The sequence below is a fragment of the Athene cunicularia genome, assembly GCF_003259725.1.
Source record: "Athene cunicularia isolate RWA chromosome 1 unlocalized genomic scaffold, athCun1 chr1_part2, whole genome shotgun sequence".
NCBI classification, from domain to species: domain Eukaryota; kingdom Metazoa; phylum Chordata; class Aves; order Strigiformes; family Strigidae; genus Athene; species Athene cunicularia.
The window spans coordinates 25,444,291-25,467,518 of NW_020799092.1; the positions used below are offsets into that span (position 1 = coordinate 25,444,291).

Here is a 23,228-nt window from a genome sequence, read left to right on the forward strand (position 1 = left end):
CGACAGGTCGCTGCCCCGGCCCGGGCAGGCTCCGGCCGCCTGCGCAGGTGGTAAGGAACGGGGGAAGGGGCGTGGGGAGGTACCGGGACCGACACCGACACCGGGACCGACACCGGGACCGACACCGACCCGCGCTCCCCCAACCTGCTGCCCGCGGAGGCTCCGGCTGTTTCCTCCTCCTCTTCCTCGTCCTTTCTCACCTCCCGGTAGCCACCTGCCTCTGCTGGTAAAGGCAGGGGAGAGGGGGGAGAAAGCCGGGCGGGTTTTGTGCGGGGCAGGGGGGCAGCTCGCCGCTGGAGGGGATGAGCAAGAGGGCGCGGACTGTTGAGCGCCCCCCGAAACCGTCTGCAGGGGATGTGTGGGGAGGCTGCTGGTCAGCCTCGGCGTGCGCGCCTGCCTTTCTAAACTTAGTAAACAGTGCTGGCTCCGAACAGGCTTCCCACTGCTTAAAATGGTCGAGGATGCTTTAAAGCCCCGGAGGGCTCCCGAAGAAACGTTGGAAGTTTTACCTTCAACTTAGAAAAGGTTTAAATCGAGGCAGTTGACAAAATGGAGGGCTGCCGTGGAGTCCAGGAGCGAAGCAAATTGCAAACTGTTAACCTGGTGTTGCGCTCCCGTAACTCTGTGGCCCCAGGATGCGGCCTGACAGATGCTCTCCCCTGAATTTATATATATTTATTTTTTATTTTTTTCCCCCTGTAGAAGTGGCGGGGTTGAGGAGTTGAGCGCGCATCAGTGCCTCCCGAACCAGGTGTATGGGATGTGCCTGTTGCAAAGCCTGACCAATGGTAGGATTTTTCAGCAGCCAGGAAAACATTCGGTTAGATGTCAGATGGGAAGCTGTTTTTTAGAGGAAAAAAAAAAAAAAAAAAATCAGCTGGTTGAAATAGAAAATTGATCTCTAGGTTTTCCTTCAAGCAAAGGGTGTAGTCATAGCGAGCTGTATTGTCTGACCTATGACTAACTTTTTTTTTGTTCAAACATTCGGTGTATACCCAGCAGAATAAATAGATCTCTGCTAGTTTTTGAAAGCTGAAAGCAGATTGAACTGTTTCTCCTTGTAAGGATGTATGTTGGGGTTCTCAAAAGAAGAAAAAAAAAAAAAAGCCAACCAAAACCCCAAAATGATTTTGTAATCCTTGCTTTTTGAGATTTATGCTATTCCTGGCAGCGTGTGGTTTGGGAGATACAGAGTTTACAAAGTCACAACTGACCAAACAGGAGTTGGTTTAGACTCTTGTGTTTTGAGGGGAGGTGGAAAAATAGTAAGTCTTAATTTCTTTTTATGGTGTTCATCCCACTGCCCATTGGAGATTGAAGCATTCATCACAGTTGTTTATGTTGGTTGTCTGGGGGTTTCTATTTGAATGTGGAGCGAGTATGCAACGGGAGGGGTGTACGCGTATTTTTAGCTTTAATTTTTAATGATAAAAGATACAAAGAATAGTGATATTCAACAGTAAATTCTGCCTTTACTGAGTATGCTTATTAATATTTTTAGGAAGGAATCTATAAAAAATGCCTGAGGTGTAATAAATTGTCATCATTATGCTTGTTTAATACAATAATTCTTCAGTGTATCTTAATACCCCATTTCAAAGCCTCTTTTTAAATGATCAAATAAGTAAAAGCAGCCGAGAAGGTGCCAGTTCCTGTGCTAATGAGAGGTGGTAGCTATATGGTTTAATACACGTGCCAAGGTCTAGAAAGCCCAACTAAGCATTTAAAAATGCAACATGTTGGATAAAAACACGTAAATACATTCCTGCCCCAGTAGCTCTGGTTTTGTTAACTATCTAAGCAGATACAATGGAACGAAATCACACCAGAAATACTTCTGTAGAAGACAGTGAGCTCAGTTTATCTTTGTTTCTGTAAAATGCGTGCTCTTCTTTCAGTGAAGGCACCTAGCCTGGCAAGGATGTTTGTTTTTAGCTAGAATAGCTTCAACTGTCCATAGGAACGGTATCAGCAGAAGCTGCGCAGGAATGTGTTAAATGCATTTCGCTGGGAGCTCTGTCTCCCAAGCCAGCCCCCGCTCCTCTGGGGTCTGCGCCAGCCCTCAGCCCGTGGGAGGAGTTGTGGTTGTATCTGCCATGTGCCTGTGCACCTTCCCTGGCAAAATGACTCTGCCCTGGGAGCCCTGTGCCTCTGTGTTCCCAGCCAGCAGCTGGAGGTGGGGGAGTGGAGCCCCACACCAGGAGCTGGATGGTGGGACGGGTCAGCCGCTCTTCTTGCTTTTAAGAGAAGTGATTCCTTTAGGCCTTAAGAAGTCCTCAGAGGGCAAATTCAGGCTGTCTTCAACCCCTCTGTAAGAAATGCCGAATAGGTAAATTTAGCTGTTGATTTCTGTTAACTTGCACAGGTCTTCAAGAGAGCTCTGTCTGCTCCAGCGTGTTGTGCACTAAGAGCTGTGTGCAGGGTGAGGGCCTTGCTCAGTCAAAGTCCAACACCTTAATCCCCAGACCTATTCAGGAATTTTCGCTGTTTTCAAAATACAGATTTTCTAAGAAACACGTCAAGCACAGCTGAAGCATTTTTCCCTCAAGAAAACACAGCCAGGGTGATAGCTTTCACTTCATAGTATGTCTGTTGGATTTTCTAGGACTCTGTTCTTTTTCCTTTCCTGTAAGAGTGGTCAGGAAAGCATCATGGATATTCTTCAAGTGCTGACAATCCTTAATAGCCAGATGGCGTAGAGTAGTTACTGTCAAAGGATGAGGTGTGGAAGGATTGGCACATCCTTTTTTGCTTTTGTTTCACCCTTAGGAAGAAACTTGGGTTTGGCCTGTGAATCTGTCTTTACAGATTTGTTGTTATGCTGATCAAATGACTAAATGTTTCTTGCAATCTTGTAGTATTTTGTGCATGGTTGTGTAATGATTATTTAAGAAGAACTATCAGGAAGCTGTTTCTCTGGATAACAGGGAAGCAGCCGTGTCCCTGATACATTCACTTTCCCTACAATTCCTCATGGATTGCTTAGTGTAGTGATGCGGAGGGTTTCTGTAGAATATTTTAAATATTGGTAACTACATATCAAGTAATATTTCTCTGATTTATTTGCTGTCCCCCTTCCTGAGCAAAGGATAATGCATCACTCTTTAGGGCTGTCGATAGCATACATGGGCTCTGCTTTCTACATGAATTAAAAGTGGCAGGTGATGTGTGGCCAGGATATCAGCCTGCACTAAAGCCAGCAATTAACTGAAGACCAGGAGTCATTTGGTGGGACTCGATGATCTTAAAGGTCTTTTCCAACCTAAATGATTCTATGATTCGTTTGCGTGAAGGTGAAGCAAACGCTGTAACTTCAGGCTCCTTCCTACTTGTTCCCTGAGGGACCCTGTCCTCGGGGTTTGTTTATCACCAGTATAGTGGTATCACCACCCTGACACCGAAGCAAATTGAGATGGAACTGGCTCGGGAGCAGGGCTGGAGGCTGAGATGCCCCGTGCTGCAGCATCTGAAGACGGCTGTGGGAACAGGGAAGTTCCTATCACCAACTTCCCTCCTTCACCGGCCCTGATTTTAGATTGACATTAGCTTGGCAGCTCCAAATAAGAAATCTCCATTATAGTTACTGTGTAACTTCCCATAACGTCTGAAGGAAGCCAGAAATACACACTAATGGTAAAGTTTGGCATCTTAACTTCTGGGTTTGCATAGTTTTAATCTGAGCAGTCCTGTGTTTGCTTATGGATAGGGCCTGTTGGCAGCTATCACAGTCTCCAGTGGAGATGATGTTGGCCACCAGTGAATTACTATTCCTTAGCGATCAAGGAAAATCTGCATCTAGGGTGTGTGTATGGAGGACGAGAGGGAAGATGGGCGTGAGTTCAAGGCCTCGTGTTTCCTTTTGCTGTGCTATGTGGTCTGCTGCTGAGCCAAGACTGACCTACTCGGAGTTGGCTCTGGGAAGCCTGGCAGTTTTCCATGTTGTGTCCCTATGAAATGCTCCGGCAGCTGAAAAAAAAAAAAACCAACCCAACAAAACCCACCCCAAATTAATAATTGGACAGGCTAGGAAAGAGGGGAAAGAGTGTTGCCTCAGTGACAGGAGGTTTCCTGTGGGGCTGTGGGGATGCTGAATGATCTCTTCTGCCGTGGACCTTCCCGAGCTCTGTGCTGCTTCTTTTCTGTGCTTGCACTGTCCGAAGCTGTAACGTTTGTGCTGTGTGAATATGTGAAAGGAACTGCTGAAACAAGGTCCTTCTTTGAGAGGAAGTCAGTTATCTCTGCTCTTTCTCGGTCACAATATGAGCCATACATCGCCAGTAACTTATACAGCTTTTCTTTAATGCTTTCTTGGAACTAACTTTGCCCCTGTGCAGTACAAGTTTTCATCCCATTTCTCAGAAACTAGGATCAGTTCCTTGCACAGACCTCCTCAGGTAACTTTGCACTCTCCTTTGGTTTCAAGTTTAAGTTAAAAACTTCTGTCAGTTGTTTAACAAATAAAATATACACAAGTGGAGGTATGCAGAGGTATTATTGAGAATACCATTTTTTTTACTCCATGAGATCTTTTTACATGTTATCTAGAGGGAGTCTGCTAAAATAGTGTGAAAATTTTTCTTTATAAAATCATAACTGTGTTCCATTACATTAGTTTGGCAGAAAACTGTCACACGGTTTCTAATATTGCGAGCGGAACAGTGTTACCCCTTTTCATTGCGCTTCACTTGATTTTGCTTTGCTGTAATGATCTATGAATTGAGCCTGTTTGACTAAATGATAGAGCAGTGGTTTGTACAAATACTCTCTTTTTAAACATTCTTGCCTGCTTGTCTAATGTTTTTTATATTACTGAAGGCCTTGTGGGAGGCAGAAAGATGGGTCTGAGTGTGTAATGTAGCAATGTTGGAATGAGAACTTGACAGAGAGTATAAAATGAGGAGGACAACAGAGACTAATTGTATGAAATTCCTTTTATGCACACGTTCTTGAGTTTGAATAACTAGTATGTATTCAGCCTGCTGGATCAGAAGGCTTTGGCTCTGCATGTGTAGCATAGATATTGCTCTCAAAATAGGAAAGCAACTCTCCCTCCCCCCACACTATTCCGGATAAAATTGATACGGTGCTGCGTTTTGCTCCTACTGAATCCCTAGTAAAGCATATTTCAAGGCTGAATAATTCATAATGTTTAGATGGAAACACCACACTTTTAATAGCCCAAGTGTTGGTTTTGCTTCTTGGTTGCTAGGTGTAAGAATCCTTCACCCCACACTGTAAAGACTCAACTCCCATGTCAGGACTTGGGTTTCTACCTGGAAGATGGTGCTTGCAGGGGAGTGACTTTCTTGGTAGTGTGTATTTCACTAAGTTTATACAGTCCCTTAAGCACGGAACCATCCGTCTTCTAAACACCCTCTTCCAAATACATGCAAAGAGTCTGAACTACACCTCAGAGGGTTTCTCTCAGCATGCCATCCTGCTAATGAAACAAGCCTTAATTTCAAAGGTGGGTCGTAAACACCAGGAACATTTGCCTAAAGAACAGGTGTGAGGTTACTTTTCACTCATTGTATTATTTCTATCTGGAATAACACCTGTCATCCGTACAGTTCCCACAAGTATTTTGTGATGTGTGGGAACCTGCTTAGGTGTTGGGATTTCATACCTTCTTTCTTTAAAAATTATCTTTGGGACTCAGTGTTTTCTCTTGTTTTCTAGCTCTGCTGTGCCTGACAGTTTCATGGGTGTCTGTTTGAGCTCTGGAAGACTGGCAGGGAAGAGAGTTGGAGGAGGAAGAAACTTTGTGTTAGACGTCTGTCTTCTAATGCCACCATACTGAGAAGTGCCTTTTTAAAATAATTTAGGTAGAGGCCTCTTACTAGGAACACTTGGGGAGCAAACAAAATAAACTTCATTTTGGTTTCAACAAAGATTCGTAAAGCTCTGCCAGTTTTTAAGCAAGGCAAAAGAATATTCCAGCAAAAAAGTACAACAGTGATCTTAGTGCATCGGGTTGACATGTTGTTAGGTCCAAATAAGTCTGAAAGTACACACTAAACTGAATCCATGTTAGCAGAAGGCAAACCGTGTGACCCTTTAGTAGAGCTCCCTCTGCCTTTCCCAAGACCTTGGGTGCAAGGCAGGTGTGCTCCAAACTGAGGATAGGCTGTGAAAATCTCTCTTCCCATAGTCTGGTTGGAATTCTGCATTGATGGCAAGTCTCTTCTCATAGCATCAGGACTCAGTACCTTCCTCTCCTTTCTCCCAGGATACTCCTGTGTCATTTCAGTTTCCTAAAAGCTCTCAACCTTTATGCAGCAAGTGCTCTGAGGCCTTGCTGGAGAGAGGTAGTCAGCAATGGCTGGTCTGTAGGTTCATAGTCCCATATCTTGGGAAGACACAACAGCTGAAGGCACATGGGCACTGTCCTTATGAGAGCTGGTAGGCTTCATGGTCTTCTAGCTAGTAGGAGACTTAATTAGGGCATATTTAGACAAGCTAATAAAACTGCTTGTACTTATACTTTTCTCTGTTACCTTGGTTGTTTCTCACTATCTCTCTCTGTTTTGTTTTGGCTTTTCTTGCATGTAACTTTACATCCAAATATGTATGATGGTGTATTTTTCCTGATCGGTGGAGCAAGCTGTCTTGTCCAGCTGGTGAAAATCCCTGACTTCTCATGGTCGACACGTTGTGAGCATGCTATCAGCTTCTCAGTCCTCCATTATGCCTGTTAGATGATCCACGTTTGGATACTCTCCAGTTGACAAAGCCTGTTTCCTCAGTGTGGCTCACTTTGCCTCTCTGCTGTGATTTCCAGGTGAATCTATTTGAAGATGCCTGAAAAATCTGTTCATCCAGCCCAAATGTAATTGTACAAGTAGCCCATTTGTTGCCTATTTCCTCTCAAAATCTCACTGAAATAAAGTTAACTCCTTCAAGCGTATGTGCAAATCTTCAAGATGCTTGTCAGGACAGCAAAAGGAAGTCTAAAAAGCTTTAACTAATGCTAACGCTGCCATTGCACATTTTCCCAAGATACTCTTTCCAAGAAGAGACCCACATCTTTCTGCCCCCTTAGATTTATAGGACTCAAATCTTTTTTTCTCCAATGGAGCATTGCATGACTTGCCAACTCTTCTGCAGGTGTGACCTCTTCTGGAACGAGGAAACGTGTAGTGTCTGTTCCCCTGCTGCCTCACGTATGGTTAAACCTATAGAAAGCTGTGGAGGAAGCTCAGGCATGCTGTTCCTCTGACAGCCTTCTGCAAATACAAGCTATTAATGACCGCTGCCTTTCACGGGCAAAAACAGTACTGGCAATTCCTTTGTGCACTTTATTTAATGGTGTAACAAGCAAGCACATTAGCTATTTTTATTCAAACGCCCAGACATAAGCCAGTATGGCAAAGTGGCTATGAAATGTCTGCATAGCTAAGTGAATATACAGCTGCTGTTTAACACATAATCTTTTTCTTCTAGTTACAGGATTTTGAGAGGGTTCAACCAATGATCATCTAATCTTTCTAATTGAGCTGTGGTGAGGATTTTCAAGATTTTGCATTAAAATAGGCAGAATGTTCTTTTCAGTCGCTGACTTTGTCTACTGTTTCAGTCAACAATAAGGAGGTAATGCAATAGGGGAGGTGGGTGGGTGGGGAAGGGGGGACTGATTCAGGTTAAAGGTTCAGGTCTTGTCCTTTCAGGAGGCTTTGGGACTATCTGTTCGTACATGCTGCTTAGTGGCAGGCACACAAAAAAAGCTGAATGCAGTGACACTGTTAGCAAATGCTAGCTTAGAGAGATGCAGTGTTTGTTTTGGGAATTTTTAAAGGCTGCCAAGTCCTTCGATGGTGGTTTTTCCTCTTTTTTTTTCTTCCCCCCCCCCTCCCTTTTCCTTGAAGAGGCTGTCTACTTTGGCAGGAAAATCGCTTTTATGGCTTGATGAATAATTAAAAAAAAAATTCAAGACGGTGTTGATTTAAGTCTTTGAATATTTCAAAGCCAAGAATTTATGTTCTGGATTAACTTGGGAGGGATGTTGAACATTTAAATTTTTTTGTGTGTACATGCTCAGCAAATAGTTATACCTCAGTATTGACATGCGTGGTCTCCAGTTCAATTTTGGTTTAAAAAAACAAAAAGGAAGAAAACAAAACTTTAAACATATAATAGATGTCAGAAGTTCTAAGAAAAAAAAAAATCACTTAAGATTATACTTTCCTTGACTTGGAACTAGCCTGATAATGGATTAGATATTCAGTAATAGCACGTTTTTGTGTACCTTTGTTTAACTAAGTTATAAAGTACACTTACAAAAATCTTATTGTTATATCCACCAAAGGCATTTCTACTGAATGCTTGATATTTGGCCCAACTGATGATGCTGCTTTTCAGTGCAGTCAAACGTTACTCTTACTTAGATGTTTATCACTTTTATTTACCTGTTTTTTCCATTTATGTTGGCAAAGCGAGAATCTGCAAGTGTAACTTCCTCTTTGAAAGGTCTCTCCCTTTCGAATGGCAATGGTTACAGATCAGATCACAGCGGGGAAAGTCTCCCTATTGGTAGAAAATAGCATTACTTTTTTTAGACAGGTGGAGTTGGATGGGTGTCAAGTAGATCAGCTGCTTTGGGACATGATGAAGGTAAAGTAATTAAACCACCAGCCAGTGGTAAAATAGCATCCTTGAGTTCAGAATTCTGCAGAATGCGTTCTGATTTATGTTTAAATGGTTATCTTGAAATGCAGTACGATCTTCTGATATCTGGAAGAGCTGTAATCCTTCTGCTTTTACTCAAAATGTGGTTAATTTGCGCTACAAGGGAAAAATACTCAGGCCTTTGGCTTTCTGGAGCTGAAGTTTCAAACAGTGCATCTGGTTCCAAAAGTTGTGTGGTATTAGGGTCAACTTCTGTCATTGTGAAAATACTAGAAGAGGGAGACATGTAAGGAACAGAACTGGAGAGAGTGAAAAAACAGGGAATAATGGAAAAGAAGAGGTATTGATTAGATGTTGGAAAAATATACCTATATGGACTAAATTTAAAAAAAAAAAAAAAAGAACAAAGAGTCAACAGAGATGAAAAAAACATTTTTAGAAAGGAAGAAAGAAGTTGTTGGTTCCACATGAAAATGAGACTTTTCAATTACAGGAAATGTAGTTCTAATGTGACAACAGGATAAGATCATTCTACCTTGGCTACTAATACTAAGCTTGTAGTAGTAGATAACAAAAGAGTTGTTTTCTGTGTGAATGAGAAAAAGCCATTTGACAGGCTGTCTCGGTGAAGTCTAATGACAAGTTATAGGAAGTACAGGGAAGGGTGTACCTTCCAAGTTCATAGTAGTAAATACTATTTGTGCATCTAGAAGACGTCTTCTGAAGATTATTAAACACTAATGAATTGTGTGTTTTTCTGAGTCTGTATTTTGGCTTATAATTCATGTAACTGAAGCTATGTATTCAAAACTAGAAATGCTGGATTAGAATATGTGGCGGCTGTTGACAGAATAATATTGCGTGTGTTTGTGTATTTGGTCTTTCTGGCTAGGCGTTTGTAAATATTTAAGAATGAGTTGATTTCAAAATGTTGCATGACAGACCGTGCCTTCGTGTTGGAAATTTGTGACGTTCAGAGACTTAAGCTTCAAATAGCACGCTCCTGTATCCACGTAAATATGTGTCTTTTGGGGCAGCTGAGAAGGGTGGGAAGGAGTGGGGAAAATGATCTGTCCAAACACTTTAGTTGTGAGTTGATATTTTACTGTTGTCTTGTTAAAATCAGGTTATGTGTGTAGTTATTCTAAAGCTTTTATTGTTTAAAAAACAAAACAAAAAAGTTGGCAAATTTTGTGTTTGCTTCTAGAATATGTCCAGTTCAAGAGACTGATGTCCTCTAACTACATTTGAGGTAGAAATGTAACAGCTTGCCCAGGACCCTGCTTGTTTGTCTTTGAATATTTTTGGGTTATATTGTATACTGCTGGTGGTGTGAGTGCTGTGTAAGTACCACTGGTCAGTGCCACAAGGAGCTTTAACCTAAATACACAAACCAGAAAACAGTAGTCTAAAGGCTATTGACAGTGTCTTTTTCCAGCTGTGCTAGCAGAAAAGGTTATAAAGTCCAGCTGCTTGACACAGTCCCTCTGCCTCTAGCAGCTGCCCCGCGTCTGCTGCTTAGAGTAGTTTTTATGACTATTCATACTTCACTTGAGGCCAAGGCAGAGAATGAACTCACAAGTAGCCTGTTCTGCTGTTTGAGCTGACTTGTTCTTGTTTTCCTTGTAGCAGATGAGAAATGCATCATACTGTTTGTTCCGTAGGCTCTAGGTTGGTCATTTGCTCTTTGAATTACCTGCCTTCTTGACATGCAGACGAACCTGAGAAGTAAAATACTCTGTAGACTATCCTCTCCTTTCTTCTGCATTGTGCCCAACTTGCTGTTACCCTTCTTGTCCAAAATAAATAGGTTTAGTAGCCATAAAAGTGAAATGGGAGGACATTGGTCCAGATCCACTGAAACTGGTGGAGCTCTCAAGTTAGTGCAGCGTAGCACCAAATGCTCAGGTAACTCTTGTTACTTTACCCCAAGTAAACGCTCAAGTCTTTTCTTGTCTTTCCAACTGCTGTCATTGCAAACTCACTCTTTTAATGGCTTTCAGATCCCACAGTGAGTTAGAGCCGGGAACCAGAAATGTCTGAAAACTGTTTGGATGTGGTTTATTGATGTGTTTGTTTATTCTACTTGTTTGTACAGTTAGTTTGTGACTGATTTAGCTCTTTGAGTCAGCTCACTGAATATGAGCTGGCATAAGGCATGTGGTTGCTCTCTGGTAGCCCTGACTGAGCTTGTTTTAAGCTGCCACGGAGTGTACCCCCTCAGTCTGCCCCATCGGTTGGGTGCCTGTGTGTGAGGCTCTTTTACGGGCAGTTCTTGGAGCAGCCAGAGGTATGGTGGGCTCTGCCTTCTGTTCACGTATCTGCCTGTTGAGGGGGTAGGAGCGGGCTTTGTGGTTTAGTAGCCAGGCATGCTCCAGCAAAAGAATTTCCTCTTCTTCCAGAGACCTGTCTTTTGCCCTTGTTTGGGGGTTTCCTGTGTGCTTGGCCCACAAGCCAAGTCTTGAGTTGGAGTTAACCGTGTCCTGAAGTGCAGGTAAGCCCATTGCAGCCCATGGCAATCTGAAGGCAGTTGTTGAAACTCAGTGGGATTCCTTTCCAAGCTTGTCTTCTGCAAAGGCAGCAAGGAGTATATTCATTACATGGATTCACCCACTGGAAATGAAGGCTGGAACCATCGATTCAAGCTAAAAACCTGACTGCTGTTTGTTTGCTGCTGTGCCTTCAAGTTGACTTGGCTTGGCTTCCCAAAGCTCCAAAAGCTTTGTGTTCCATTAGAAACTCTTGCTTGTCTGCCACCTGACAAGTTTAGAACTTCAATTCTGTCAGGATGCTGCTGCTTTAAAACAGTGTCACATATACACACACGTGTATTTCTGTGTGTTTTTCTGTACATACACCCACATACAAACTGTGTATCTATACATACATGAGCATGCACGTATGTATATATACAGCCATACTCTGCCCAGAGCAGCTTATATCTTACAAAGCTTTCATTCAGAGTTATTTCTTGATGTTTAGATGATAAATGTAGCAATTAATTAGCTAGCGAAGCAAAGCAGCCTTGCAGATGAGCCTGCTCAGGCTATGGCTAGGTATAATGAATTGAGCAGATCTGGATACGTGGTCTTCATGGACACACTTAGGTCATTTTAGTGGCTATAGCTGTCTGAGGTAGGCAGATAACATTTTGTGTATTCGGTAGCTTATGGCTTATGTTTGAATATGCTTGTGATTTCTGATCATTACTTGGTCTTTCAAAGGAAACGGAAATGAAAACCTCATGCCTTTCTACTGAAACTTGAAAGCATTTCTTTTATATTCTACTTGGTAAAATGAAAAATCTCTTTTCTGCTTTGAGAATGGATGGCTAGTAATACCTATCTATTTTTTTACCCTGTCCATCTTTTTTTTTCCCTTTTCTCCTCATATTAATTTAAATGGTACAAGTGTCTTCACAGTTGTCATACGGAACTCTCATTTTTGTCACTTATTAATTGCTTGTGTTATCTCTGTCTACTGCTCTGGGGGAGGTGTTTATTAAACCTACAACTCGATTTAGTACTCCCATTCTTCTCCAGGGTTTTTTTCTGATTTCTTTTTAATCGTAACACTATATTTTTGTATATTTTCAACCTCAAAATCATTTGAGTTTTTTGAGTGTACTTTACATTTACTTTTGAGTAAGAGTATGCCGATACCAGGATCATCTTCTTGGGGTCCTACCTAGAGTAAAAGGGTTCTGCTGGTTCACCTGGAGCTCTGCAGAGCTCCTGTCCCTGTATAGCTGCTTGCATTGCTGTCAAGCAACAGCATCCACGATGGAAGAGACGGTGTTGCTGAAGATCACGTGTAGGGCAGGTAGGAATCCACAGCATCCTACCGATGAAACTGCTGTCCCTACAGCATGTTGGCACTAGTCTTGTTACTGGTGGCCTTTTGTCAGCTGAGGGCTTCTGTCAGTCAAAGAAGGGATATTTTTTTTCCCCAGACCATGCAGACTGAGTTTTGCTGACTTATATTAAATTTGCATGCGTATTTGTGCAACGACACAACTGCAGTAGCCTGTCTGTCGACACTGCTCTGCCATTCAGCCAGCTGCAAAGCTAAAGAATTAACCTAAAAAGTGATTAATTTCCAGTAACTTCATCCAGTATTGTGTCTATCAGCAGAGATGTTAATCTGCCTTTATTTCTTCTGATACTTTTCTGAGGGTTTTTTCCTCAGTGGTAGGGAAAGGCCGTGTGCATATGGTTGTAAATATTATGGTCATCTTAAAAATTTGGGTTCTTTGGAACTTTTTGTTATAGACCAGAAAAATGGACTTTCTAGTAAGTCTGCATAAAGTTCCTTTAAACAATTGAGTTGACATGCTCAAAGGCAAATTTAATGGTGGGTTTGGGTCAGATGGAGAAGAGTGACTCTGTGCCCTCTCTCACTTCTTGCCTTGGGTGCCTTTATGCCTATCATCAGGTCTGCCAGGGGTTCTGCGTGGCTAGTTTTAAATAAATTTTTTCTAGTATTGAAGATCGCTGTTTGTTTGTTTGTTGGGGTTTTTTTCCTTTATTTCTCTTTTTTCTGTCACCTTTAGCATGTTCTACAAACACTTTATACCTATGCCGGTATAGCTCGCTTTAGTGAGCATTACATATTTCTGTTTTCTACTCAGCCCTTACATTCTTTAATTCCCTCATAAATCTTGAAGACATGGTGGCTCACTGTTAGTTAATAATTTTTTTTTTCCTTCTCTTCTTTTGATATGTCAGTCATGATGGTAGATCATCTTAGCCCATCTTGAACTTATTTTTTGTCAACATCCTGTGTGGGAGAGGCTCTTGCAAAGAAACCTATTTTTGATTTCTCAGTTACTATTATCTAGTTGCTAGTATCAAATTTAATTGCACCCTCCTGTTTTTGTGCACTAGCTCTTACAATTTTTCTTATTGTTTTGATACGTTTTCTGATCTGATACTCTTTGCTCTTCTAAAGCTTCCCCCCTTTCCTCCTATCTGCTGTCACTTATTCGGCTTTCTGTTTCTTTACCCAAGCTTGGATTCACATTTTTCTGGGATATGCTCATTTGGCCTGTGTAACCTCATGAAAATGTTACCATTTGAACATAATGACTCTTTTCTTCCCTGGCTTCCTGTTCCCTTTCCTTGTGAAGTGGTATGTATACCTTTCGCAACTTTCAGACTCAGCTGGGAGCTAAACATGCAGCTTTTAATTTCCTCTCTCTTCTTGAATTGAGGATCTTTTGGACCAGCAGTGTCTTAATCACAGTTTCTGAAGCGTAACGGCATGGTACTAGTTTTGGTAGGATTCTTTCCATAAATGTGGTGAACCTGGTTGCATTATGGCCACTGTTGTTTAGCGACGGGCTAATGCAAACAGTAAACTGGCTTTCCAACATAGTACTAAGATCACTCTAGCGAGGAGCAGGGGAAAAGCAGAGTTTCTTATTTCCAGGTAAAGAACAAACACGGAACAAAAAAGTCCCTTGGCATGTCCTGCTGTGGTTCAAAGGCTAAATTAAGATGTAGATTCTCCTTCATCAAATTAAATTCCTCTTGTGTTTGGCATGGTATTCCCTTTACTTCCTTCTTTAAACAGAATTGGCTTGACTCTTCCCCCTTTTCCACAGTAACGGTGTGATTCCTTGTTTAGTCTGTGGGAATTGCAAGAGCTCTGATGTTTTCCTGAATTAAAGACGCCAGATTCGTCGTGATTTCTTCCTTCTTCCTGTTGTTCCTCCCCTCCGCCCAACAGCCACATACAGACTCTTTGGGGGATTTGTTTGTTTTTATTTTCCCTTGAGGAAAAGACTCTTCTTCATCAGTCTTCGTGGCAGCTTATGGTTCCTCATATGCAGAATGCTTCAGTGGACTTTAAATGTAATACCAGTGCCATTTTGCCAACTAGAGGAGTAAGGAAGGCTGAACCATTAGTAGAGGGTGCTCTCCGCTTCTGTATCAGCTGTCTTCCCTTCCTTTGGGGAATGTAATTCTCTAAATGCCTTACTGATAGGTTTCCATTTTGAAATACACTCTGTCCAGAATGACATGGCATCTCTGCAAGCATAAAATTGTTACGAAACACTAAGCACGGAGAACTTGTTATCAAAATACTTGTTTCTCCATTTTTATTTTTTTGTTAACATCACTGTTGTGAAATGGAATGATTAAGAAGTGTTATACCAGAAGTAGAGAAAAAGGTACTGGAGATTGCATCTTTTTTGTGCAAAACCCAGTGTTGACTTGAGACCCAATTACTCAAAAACAAGTAACGAAAATATACGAAAATTCTCAGCTTTAGCTTGGTTGTATCAAATACTTGGTAAAACTCCAAAGTGGTAAATAACTTGGTTATTTTCTTTATGGAGTACTAATCTTGTTTGCTTTGGCATCTGAAGTCAAAGTTGCAGCTTATTTTTACTTATTTTACTTTTTTTTTAGAGTATCCCTTCCTTGCAGTAATACAGATACTTATTACAGAACCCAGGAGGCCCATCACAGACCATGGGTTCTGCTGCGTTTGATGGTGCCGGAGGCAGAGAGGAGTGGTGTTCACCTCGGCAATTCTGGTCAACGTAATACTCTTAGTACTGATAGCAAAGTTGTAGACATTGTGGCAAAGTAGTGGTTTTGTGGCAGTGTTTGGAAGGAGTGTGAGATAGGTGAGGGGTCTTGTGTTATCTCGCATAGCTTACGAAGAAAATAAAGATGAATCTGGTCAAAGGAACAGGTCTGGAAAATTGTATTTGCTGCGGTGTTCTGCATAGGTGTGAGCAGCCTAAGGCTAAAGGAAATGCTACTAGCAAAAAGAGATTGTGTGCCTAGGTGAGCATTTTTCATCCCTGCTGTTTAAATTTTCTTAATACCAAATGGAAAAATGGGCAGGATACTACTGTAGCTTTCATGTAGAAGTCTAGAGAGAAATCCATGGTGAGATGAAGTAAGTTGATGGGAAAGGGAAGCACAAAAAGGGGAGCCTCTTGGCTGCAGCAGATTTTTGAGTTCCTTCAGGAGGGTACTAGAAATCATTTAAACATGCAGTGATTTGATTTGTAGGCACAGCCATTAGCTAGTGATGCATTTTTCTAGATTGGCCATCGTGCTTTCCTTCTGTCACCGCTTTCATTGCAATGTGTGGTGGTTGAAATCCAGAAGAAAGTGTAGGAATATCTTAAAGTGCCTGTCTTTTCAGTTACTCCTGTTAACAGCAAGAATTTATTTTTGTCGATGACTGCCAACAATTGGCATGTAGAAGATGGCATCTTCAAAGTAAGTCTTAAACAAACAAAACCACCTTTCTTCTGTAACTTCTGGTGTTAATTCCTGCCTTTCTACTTTTTCTCTTGAGGCTGTGTTAAAAGCAGTGGTTGTTTCCTTAATGTATGATTGTGTTTTCTATGGAGATTTTTAACAGAACTAAAATTTGAGATAGCAATCTAAGACGAGATGAGGTGTCAAAGATGATGGGTTTACACGTGATGATTCCTGACAGTCCCCAAAACATAGTTCATGGAACTTGTTTGTGCTCCAGCAGGACACATCCCTTTGATCACTGTTGTTGCTGGGTTCTCTGTGAACTTGGTGAAGTAGTGCTCACATGTATGTTAAATTGAGATTTGCTTTCAGATATTTCAGGGTAGGGTTTTTTTAGGGAAACTCAGAGCTACAACAAATTGTCAAATTTTCTGATTGCATTTTCAGATCTGACTGTGTCTTTAGAAGGCCCATCAGATCTGATATGTAATACTGGATTTTCACTGAACTGTTTGTACAGTATGCCACAAATTTAATTTGTCTCTTAGTGTGGCTGTCAACCTCCAACAATCTAGCTATGTTTATAGTTTTATAATGGATTAAGTAACTCTCCTCTGGATTCAAAAATTAAAATCAAAGTGCAGTTGATCACGATAATAATATAAATAGCATAACAAAATTACTAGATCTTCCAGGAGGCTTACTCTCCTGTTCTTTATGGTTTAGTTGAAACCTTTGAAGCATAACAGGTTGACCAGAGTTGCTCTACTCCTTCATAATTATTTAACTTTAAGGTTTTCTTAATTGTTGTGAGACAGTTGGAAGATGCCTGTCTCAGTAAACCTGATGGCATTGTTACCTCCTGGCTCTTTGTATGTTGGCTGCTCTCTTTGTGAAGTTCTGGGTGCTTCTGCTGTGGTGGATACAACACACCATTCCTGCTTGGGGCATCAGTAGTCTAGAGATGGATTTTGCAAGTTTGTCTGTGTCTGAAACTATTGGTAATGTAATTGCTGGGTTCAGACATGGAATTTGCTGTTTAGAAAAGCTTTGTCGTGGGTAAACCTGAATACATTTAAATGTCTGAAAAGTGTTGGGTGGAGTACCATGGGAACTGCCTTTAGCCTTGCTGGATGGATAGAGAGTTTGTGAAAGGCCCCAGGAGGATTTGATCATGCCTTAAAAATACTAAAAGAAAGTACCCGTATTTAGATTCTTACTCTGGTCCTCTGTGATTATTATCCCTAAAAACAAACGTGGATTCCAAGTCAGTAAATCGTTTACTTGATGTCAGTTGTTCACCAAAAGAATTTTGGATATGACTATGATTTTTGTCAGAATAGACGTGCTAAAAGGTACTTACCTAGACTATCCAACAGCCTGCCTGGGAGTCACTGCTTTAAGTCCTGGGAGTTACATACAGTAGTAGGTGCAAAACGCAGTGAAGGGGTGAACCATTTTATTGCACATCTCTATCTTTGTTGAGTGGTGACAGCATGAATATTTTTTCAGATATTCTAGGTGCTGGTGAGCTTTGTCTGTTCACTCCTTTCAAAAGAAAGACCTCAAGTACCTTTAAATATCGTAATGCAGAACAGGATTGTGATTTTCTGTGGTTACAAGCTCTGCTGCTGGTAGTAAAGGTATTTCCCATGGGTCAGCAGAAAGAGAAGCTGATGTTCCTGGATAGATCTGTACCTCTTAAATGGCTGGCTGGAGTGGGGCAGGTTTCTCTTGGGAGTCCTTTTTGCTTTTGTGAGTGGCTAAAGTACTGCAAGAAAAACTTTCTTTCCCACTGTTTTCCTCATGCCAGTCTACCTGAAGCAGAGAAACCATGGGTCCAAGTTGTCATTAAGCTTCCTAAGAATACTTTTATTAATTGTAATTGTCTGTACAGTATAGTTTGACACGATTAGCGAAGCATGGAGAGCACTTCCTACTGTTAGGCTTAAAAGTTTTTCTTCTAATGACAGAGTTCTTTGGATTTATCACGGTCTGTCTGCTGCAAATGTCTGAAGTACAAACAGCAATGACTTGACAAGCAGCATAGCATGGTAAATGGGTGTTTGGGCCAAGCTCATACTTTTTTGTGTAAGATTTTCTTTAACGGGAATGCAAAGCAGATGGGATCGTGGTTAAATAATTACTCCTTGATTTGAGTGAGTACTGCCCCGAGGAAGGTGCTTGTGTAAGGAACGTCCCTATCAGTCTGCGTAAGAACAAGGATGCTTGTGCCGAGACTGTGTGAGCGCTCATCACGCTGCTGCTTTCTCATACTTGACTCTACAGACTTGTGTGGAAATGAGTTACTAACTTGAGTTTTACCTTAAACACACCCAAAAAATGGCAGTCTAGCATAAGGGGCAGTGCACTTCAAACTGTGCCATGGGGCTTTGGATCTTTAGACCCAGACAGCAGGCACCATCCGTTTGTACCAGTGGAGCAGGAATTCTTTGTGGGTAAGTCCCCCTCTGCCATCCAAGCAGTGCGTGCTTTGTTTAAAGGCAAAAGTGTATCGACTCTTGGCGACAACTGTAAATTTTGTGGATTAATATCTGGTGGCCAGGTTCATCCTTTTGGAGCATTAGTGTATTTTTCCTCTCCTTCAGTTATTCCAGTTTACTTCTCACTCCATCCTGTATACAGACCGCCCCTGCTGTCTGCAGCAACTTCTGTGTGCTGGTGGTAAGATTATTTTCCATTCCTTACGCTGTCTTGTGTGTCTGAGCAGCAGTAATAACGCAAGCTTCAGAGAGCATCTGCTTTCTCTGGTGTTTGGTATTGTAATGGTGCACAGCAACAACTGCAGAACAAATCATTCTGGATGTAGCAGTGAGGAGGACTGCAGCTTGAGATGCTCAGCCTAGTCCATCTGCCCTACGCTGTGGAGTGTCATGGAGAAGGTGTTTTGCCTGGGTATGGAAAGGTCTTAGCCGTGCTGTGAGGTGAACCTGCACAAATAAACCCTCCTTTCTATCAAGGCTAATTTGAGCACCAAGTTGGTGGTTTGGTTCAGAGCTAGTTTGTGAGTCTTAGATTTAAGCATCTCCTCTGCACGCTGTCCCTGCACTGAAGCATGCATGGAATATCAGGAGAATTTAGCTGCCAAACACATTTAAAAAAAAATTAAAAAAAAAAATCCTTGCAGCTTCTTGCTCTTTGACTAAAATTCAGGCATATGGCTGTAGGCATACCTTTGATGCCAGGTGGTCTCCCTGCCAAACCTAAAGCTGGTTCTTAAGAAGTTCTTATGTGGTTATGCTTTCAGTACAGTGCCAGAAAGCTGAACCTTAGCAAAACTATGCTTTAAACTGATGGCGAGAATAAGATTAGGAAGAATGTTTTAGTCCTGGATTAGCATTGTAACTTCAAGTAGACTAGATACATTTTCTTTTAATTCATAGGGGTTTTATTTTGCCTATTCCAAAGCAGTCTAAATTCAAATTCAGATCTTCTAAAAATTATTTGGATATGTGCTGACTTTGTCCAGCCCTCAGGTTATGGATTACTTGATTTTGGAAGCACTTGCCCTGGGTATTTACTGCTCTAGCTTGAGCCTGGTGGTGTGGCTGCAGAGGAAGAAGCCTGAAGGGGGTAGGAGGAGTGCTTCTCCTTCCCCTTTTTCCTGGTGACCTCTGCTTCTGTGGTTGGGTTCGACTCTTTTCCTGCACATTTTGACCTGTGCTATAATCCTATCAAAGAGGGCAGTTGCAGTCAGGGAGAAAGTCTTTCTGGAAAAGATTTCTTGCCTAAGTCTGCACATCTGAAACACTTTTGGCATTCGTTGGTAGAAATTGGCTTCTCTCAAGTGTGTTTTTGCCATGCTCCTCATACCCCGTTGTTCAAACCACCAGGGTCAGACTTTTCACGCCACTCGGAGTTCCTGTGGAGAACCAAACTGCATACACCGCTCTAGGTGGCAAACTAGCTAGCTAACATTTCTTTGCAATCCAAATAAAATTAAAAACAAACAAACAAAAAAACCCCCACAAAACAGGTAACACATGTATCAACTGCATCTATCACTGTCATGACTTTATGAGGGCAAATGAATCTAATCTCATCTGCTGTCTTTGTCACCGATACCTCTAAGTCAGCTTGGAACTGAAGGAAAATCGGTTTTACTTTAAAAGAGGGAAGTTTTATTGCCTCCTCGTAGCACTGTAGAACTAAACTTCTATAATTTTGAGTAATGCAGTACATTTTTAGTTGTAGCTGGAAATGGTCAAAGATTTTCAGTAACCTGAAAAATACTTTTAAGGAAATTATCATTTTTATATGGGATTTTTGTGTGCTTTGTTTTGTTTTCTGTTTGGGTTTTTTGGTTTGGGTTTTTTTTTCAGAAAGCACAAACTTTTTCAGACAGGCTATAAGGAAGGTTTGTATAGTGAGGGTTTTTTTTTTTCCTGTTTAAACCAGTTATTTTGGGGAAGACAGGCAAGGTTTCAAGAACACAAACCCCACTTAAAACTGGAAACAAAAGCAGTGAATATAAAGCTAAATCTACGTCAAGTTTGACTTAATAATAATAAACAACTTGATAATCCAGAGAAAAGTTTGTCTGTGGGAAAAATGTACCACAAATCTATTAACTCTGTGATGACTCCAGGATTTTCTTGTTTTGGTATTAACTCCAAGAATTTTGGGAGCGGGCAGTGTTCTTTTTTTTGAGGGTATCTTTAAGGTTTATGTCTTTTATCACGTATTTTCACTGGTGAGGCTTCGGCCAGACAGTTTCCATGAGGAATATGATTCACTGGGTAATTTATGACATACTTCGGGATGTGCTGTGGACTTCTTCTTTTCCTGTTTGGGAAGAGGGACAGGCTGGATGTGGAGATGTTTTGGAAGCCTTGGCTTTTGTTTCAGTGTCACTGTTTGGTTCTGTTTCACGTCTGTGTGTGTGAGGAAGGGCTTGTGCATTCTGGAGTTCATGCCCCCCCCTCTTATCACTCCATATTAACTGGTCTCATAAAAGACGTCACCTCTCCCTGCAAGACTTGCCTTTCCTGTATCCTTGGGCAGTTGCAGATGCAGCAGTAATAGTGGGGATCTGTTGGCTATGCAGTTCTTGTGAACCATGTCTGTCTGTTTTCTTTCGTAGAGTAGCTGGAATGTAACGTGGTGCTGGAAATGACCGTGAGATAATGCATCTTTTCCTGAGACAGAGTGGGGTGCTTTTCTAACCACGTTGAGAAGTCATGCAATAGCATTGTTCCATGGATGTGTAATAATAGGTTTGAACACACTGACATGATAGTTTAAAACAAATAAACAAAAAACGAATAAAAATCTCTGTACCAGTTGGGAAACGCAGCATCAGGAACAAGAGAGTGGGAGAGCCTGGGCTAGTATTAAATCTTTCATAGTGCTTTAGCAGCATGTAAATTGTCACCCTTTTTTCCTCTTTTGCTTCTGCTCCAGCAGAGTGTTTGTCAAGTAGAGTTTCTGTGGTGGCTGCTGCAGTGGGAAATACAGATTGCGTGTGGTTAAGTATAGATATTTAGTGACAGGCATAAACATGAGTGAAATGATGAGAATTGGGACTGGTAAGAATGAGCTTGTAGATGGCCATTTTCAGGCAGTGACCTGTATTTTTTTACCTACTGTTGTATTTTCAGATGGCTTTCCTTTACTCCATCTGAGATTTTTTTTTAATTTTTTTTTTTGTGCCCTCAAATTAAGAGAGCAGCCACGCAAAAGGCTGATTGGGCCTATCTGGGAGGATGAGGGCAAAAACAGAGGTATGGTGGCACCTTAGAGTGGGTCTCCTGCTGCCAGGTGAGAAGTGGAAGGGACTAATAATTGCTTTAAAAATCTCTCCTTTATCTTTTTTTCAGTTTAATTCTGCCCTTTAGGCAAAACAGTCAGCAGGGCTGGTTCAAACAGCTGCTTCACTTGGGTCTAAAGATGCTTGCAAAAGCTTGCCGCTGGATCCAAGGGTCATTTGAAGTTTTGTAGCTCGACAAATTTACAAGATCCTTGTGCTTCACAAGCTGTCATCTTTGCTAAGGTGCTTAAAAACCCTGCCATAAGTTTTGTGTTAGAAATAATGAAAAGGTATCTTCCTTGAACATCAAAAGTTATGCAGACAGATTAGCTTCTGTATGTGAGTGTGTTTTGTGGTTTTGGGGTGGCTGCATAAGAAGCATTTCTGTATGAAGTCCCGATTCGGTGGGATGCTTTTCATCCTCAAGAGTTAGCTGAATTTGGGTAGAATACAGGGACATCTGGGATTCTTTTTAGGTTGGGTAAGGATGAGGAAATATCACAGAATGATTTGGGTTGGAAGGGACCTTAAAGCTCATCTAGTTCCACCCCCCTGCCACGGGCAGGGCCACCTTCCACTAGCCCAGTAACCCAGGTTGCCCAAAGCCCCATCCAACCCAGCCTTGAACCCTTCCAGGGAGGGGGCAGCCACAGCTGCTCTGGGCAACCTGTGCCAGGGCCTCACCCCCCTCATTGTAAAAAAAAAATTCTTCCTTATGTGCCGTCTAAACCCTACCCTCTTTCAGTTTAAAACTGTTGTCCCTTGTCCTGTCACTATAGGCCCTGATAAAAAAAGTCTCTCTCTTTCTTATAAGCCCCCTTTAAGTATTGAGAGGTGGGTTGAAATAGTTAAAAGCACCTGTTCCCCACACCTTTTAATGGGTAGTTTTCTTCTGAATGTTGTCTCATGAAGGTGAGCCTAAAATGCTTACCTGAATATGGCCACATATTGTTAAACTTTTAGTCAGTGAAGCTGTTATTTTAAAATAAAAGAGGAAAGAGCCCCAAACTGTGCGGTATTTGATGGAAAGCCAGTGTAACTCCCTTGAAACTGGAGTGGCATGCCTGAGTCAGTGAAGTATGAGCTAAGAATCTGGCAGAAGCCTTTTGCACAAAGGAAGGCTGAGAGAGTCTCTCAGGAAGCCTGTGTGCTGCTAAATGTGGCATGTTTGAACATGAGACTGACATCATTGTGAGTTCATAGTAGTGAAAGAACAAAGTATCAGCCACAAATTAGACTGACCTAATTTTTAAGTCACTTCGAAAAACTTAATAGCATAGTGTGTTGCTTGTGCAAGCTGTTTATTTCTATCCCAACCTCTGACTACTTAATTTAAACGACAAGTTCACACTCTAAACTGTTGAAGGAGTTGTTCAGGAAGGTGTGTGTATGTGTTTGAGGGGTGCTGCAGACTTCCTTCCTTGGCTCTTTTTCCACTCTGACCTCAATCTTCACATAAGGGAAGTGATTAAGGACCACCCATCGTATACCTTTATCCTTCAGGATCAGTTTCCTGGAGGTAAAAACCTCAGGATTGCATACCAAAACCTAAACTCGTTCCTATGGGCTGCTCACATGCAGACTGGAAGTCTGAAAATGATTGG

At 41.7% G+C, this 23,228-nt stretch overlaps 1 protein-coding gene across 5 annotated transcripts in view; it reads left to right on the top strand.

Moving 5' to 3' along the window:
• The window catches only part of DUSP16 (dual specificity phosphatase 16), a 64,367-nt gene continuing 41,139 nt past the window's right edge, over window positions 1-23,228 (top strand). For 3 of the 5 annotated variants that reach the window (XM_026863343.1, XM_026863366.1, XM_026863375.1), the window contains exon 1: window positions 1-50. The gene's annotated coding sequence lies outside the window, so the exon portion shown is untranslated. Of the gene's footprint in view, window positions 51-769; window positions 789-13,716; window positions 13,756-23,228 lie in introns of those variants that run through there. The other 2 variants (XM_026863357.1, XM_026863349.1) reach the window with 2 other exon arrangements.